General features: G+C 32.9%; 1 protein-coding gene across 3 annotated transcripts in view; it reads left to right on the top strand.

Moving 5' to 3' along the window:
* Nucleotides 1-3933, top strand: part of LOC106689497 (mucin-2) — a 125704-nt gene that overhangs the window by 76392 nt on the left and 45379 nt on the right. Inside the window, exon 1 of one of the 3 annotated variants that reach the window (XM_014434472.3) lies at nt 303-386. The exons of 1 other annotated variant lie outside the window; for it this stretch is intronic. The gene's annotated coding sequence lies outside the window, so the exon portion shown is untranslated. Of the gene's footprint in view, nt 1-302; nt 387-440; nt 569-3933 lie in introns of those variants that run through there. One more of the 3 variants, XM_014434474.3, reaches the window with a different exon arrangement.

Below are 3933 nucleotides of genomic sequence, written 5' to 3'. Positions count from 1 at the left end.
CAATCCTCCGAGGCGCCTGAAAAGAAGATGGCCACGAGACCAGCTAATGTTAAATGTCATTAGAGTGCTACCAATGGGTATTTTCTCTACACGCCTGTAACACTCCAATTTAACTTAGATCAGATTTACTAAATGTATTATAATGTACAGTTGTAAATAGCAATAAATAAATATTGAAAAACAAACAATATTTCGGAACGATAGTGTTGAAAATTTTAGCACAAGTATTACTATTTAAGAAATGGTTGAAAAGATGTCGATCAAAGACCAAGAGCCTGAGGGTGGGAGGAAAGGCACACTAGAAGTGATTTAGTTGGCCGTCGTCTTGGAAAGAGGTCAGCACGTTCCTAGAGTCCTTGCACCATTCCACCATTCCAGCAGTTACAGTGAGTACACTCTAGAGCATTTATTCAATATCATTCATTCCAGTTCAGCCAATCTCTCCACTCAATTCAACTCTTACTTCTTTTCTTCGTATTTCGCTTGAAGAACTGTCAATTAAAACACCTATTTAATTTAGCTAAAGTAAAAATGTCAATCGAATGTAACATGCGTAATTTCAGTAAAGGTACGTATGTGCAAGTTTTTTTTTTTTTAATCATTTTATTTATCATTCATTCATTAAAAATAATGTAATATAAATTTTCTTGACTGATCCATGTAGAAATTGTATGATGGCACATGTGATATCGGTATGATTGGACCTCATACAATTGCTGCTGATACATTTCTATTTGAGCAAATAGTCAATAAAGTATACTAAATTTCTCAAATGATAAGTTTTACTCTGTCAATATAGACAAAAACACATAAAAAGTCATCTTCCGATTTTATAGTTGAGTTAAGATTTTTCTTCCTGAAGGCGTTCACAACGAGAAGGAAGTGGTAGTAATTTGAGTAGCTGATTGAAATATTTGTTTGTTTTTTTACTGACTAGCTCCACCTTCACGCCATTTACAATTTACATTGCCATTATTTCATATAATATTTTGTAATAAATGTTGAATCATTTATTGGTTCTCCTGTTCTCAAATTATCTATAAACAAACTTAAGTCACATGAAGGTATTGAAAAAAGAAGAAAATTATTTACATATTCTTGTTAAGCTTTCTATTTATATAAATTTTACCAGTGTGACACAAGGTACTAACACCTATGTGTATGATATACGCTACGAGGCATACCTTCTTAAAGAACTTGGAAATAAATAAAAATGAAAACATTGTTTGTTTTTTTCCCATTAAATTCATGTTGGGGATCCCAAAGCTCTGTTGAAATGCCTTAACCCTTTTGTGAGGTTTGTAACCCCCTACCTTGGCAACCGTTAAAAGCTAAAAGCCTCCTTCCTCTGCCCTTATCATTATAAGCCTCATTCCAAACCTATATAGTTGTATATTCCTTCTTCTAGAAGGGCTTCTTATAAAAAATCCTTCATCTTTCGCGGAATGCCATACTTTAAATCTCATTATTAACCTCATTCAAAAAACGATTATTTCCCACTTCCTCAACTCCCGATATGCCTGATATTCATATATGAATATGTGTGAATAAAATTAGATAAATTTTTATTCAATAATAGTCATTAATTGATTCTTTATGTATGCAAATAAGTATATACTATAAATATATCTATATATAATATAGATATCAATTTAAAATTTCGATATTTACATCAATTTTAATTTTTGTCTTCTATTTTATGATTTTATATCATTATAAGTGAGATGAAAGTCTCTCTAACTGTAAATTTTATTATTATAAGCGTCCCATGAAATCTACTTGTCATTTAATGTTTTTCCATAAGATGGCTCCAAACTCTTAGATTGGAGGTAGGGGTTGTCTATCCCTTAGGTAATAGATTCCTCATACTAATCAAGAAACATTTGTTCCTTGCACCCAACAGCTTAACATATTCCGGAGAAACCCCGCATTATAATCCCTCATTATTGGAATAAGCTTCCATCCGGTTCAAAAACTTGAAATCAAAAATTATTTGAGGAGTGTTTAAGTTTCACTTGCCAGCGTGCGTAGTTGACTTCAAAATTCGGCAAGTGGTTGCAGGTGGCTTGAAAGGCCAAGATCGAATGGAAGACTTGAGAGAGCATGAAACACAGCTATCTTACAATTAGATTTCTTTTATAGATTTATGAATTCATGATCATTCTGTCGCAATGAAAGAAAACAGGTAGCCTTTTTGTTTTTCTTTTTTTTAGTCAATCAGTTCAGATCTTTAGTTCGAAAATAAAATATAAATGCACTTAATTTGAAATGATTATTGTTCTATTTCATTTGAGACTTTTATTTTTCCAGCTTTTCTTTAGCTGCCGGCTTGTGCCTGATGTAATAAAAAAGTTGAAATTTTTATATAAATATATGTTTATTTTTACGTAAATACATAGAGATATTAAATTCAAAATAATTCTAAAAGTGTAAATATTAAAATGTTTATGTTACGGAACTTTATTGTTTTTCGGAACGACAAAAAATAAAAGTGGATAGTTGAGCTGAGATAGCTTGGCGCCTACCTACTGGGCAGCATCTTGCTCTCTGCTCAGTCATCTTCTGTTCACTAATGAATTAACTCCCTTGTTGAGGTATCCATTCATCAAATATTTTACTTAATACTAAGTTATATTATTATATGGCAATTCGAAGGTCATATAAATTTGACAAAAGTTTATTCTTCTCTTCACAGCCTGTTACATTGGTGTTGGAACATGAACATTGTCGCCTAATCCATGAGATCCTTCCACTGTAATGTCCCTCCATTGGCTTCTCATTCAAGGCTTTCGTTTCCTCAAGGATTTTTTGATTAGATATTTTGCAAGAGCGCGGTCGATAGAGGCTATACGCATTGATATTTGCTAAAGAAGGATTAGTGAACGAAATAAGTTATTATTTCCATGGTCATATTTGTGGGAGAAGGTAACCCTAAGCATGTCTGGGGGTGTATCGTAACAGACTTGATCTAATGACCTTTTTTTAAGTTTAACCCTCATTTCTCTGAGGAGTCCGTTTGAGTCTGACCTTAGCATCATCTAGTCTCAATCGCCAGGTCGAATTCGGCTTGAAGGGGATAAGGGTAATAAAATGTCTTTTATTACGTGGCGGCACCAAACAAATGAAAACTTGACACCTCACCTCCTCCTCTTGCTAGAATAGGTTGGTTACCTACAGATTGCAGTATAAAAATTATGAAACAAATATAATTTTTACAACTTTTTTATATTTTTATTTTTTATCAACGAAAATAAAAGATCTAGTTGAACAGAAACAAGTGTGATGTTTGGATATTTTAACGCCTTATTTATTCGTAAGATAGCCCCTGAGAATTAACAGATAATAGAATTAACAGCCGCCAGAATCCGTTAAAACACAAATGGAATGAAGTGATGGCCCAGCTTGAGCTAACCTATTTGTGTAGAGCGGGCAATGAGCTGAGTTTCAAATTGTGTTACAGGTTAAATTATCATCGAAACTAATTAAAAGTAACATCAGCTATAAATTAAATGTCCTGTAGTCAGCAAGTGCTTTTAAACATCGAATATCTTAAAATTCAAAGGTTAACATTTTACTGCTAAAAGTCTTTTTCACAGTTTAATAGTTTTCTCTGTCTAGTTTCGGAATATTATATCCGAGTTTTGCTCTGAGACATTTTTTTTTTTTGCGAAATTTCTGCCCAAGGTTGGAAGAAACCAAAGTTTTTTGAGCTGTGGACAAAAGTCATTAAATGATATTCTAATTTAAGTTATGCTAATGAATAAATTTGAACTTCATTAACCAGCCAGGAGATGAGAAAAAGCAGGTTCTCAGGTGCCCTTTCCTTCTACTTTACCCCTTTTATCCTCTCCTTCTATCTTATCCTTTTTATCCTCTCCTTCTATCTTATCCTTTTTATCCTCTCCTTCTATCTTATCCTTTTTATCCTCTCCT

Source organism: Halyomorpha halys, unplaced genomic scaffold (assembly GCF_000696795.3).
Source record: "Halyomorpha halys isolate HHAL.00 unplaced genomic scaffold, Hhal_1.1 Scaffold1380.1, whole genome shotgun sequence".
In the NCBI taxonomy this organism is placed as follows: domain Eukaryota; kingdom Metazoa; phylum Arthropoda; class Insecta; order Hemiptera; family Pentatomidae; genus Halyomorpha; species Halyomorpha halys.
Note: the sequence above shows the minus strand (reverse complement) of the source record. Positions and strands in the feature narration are given on the sequence as shown.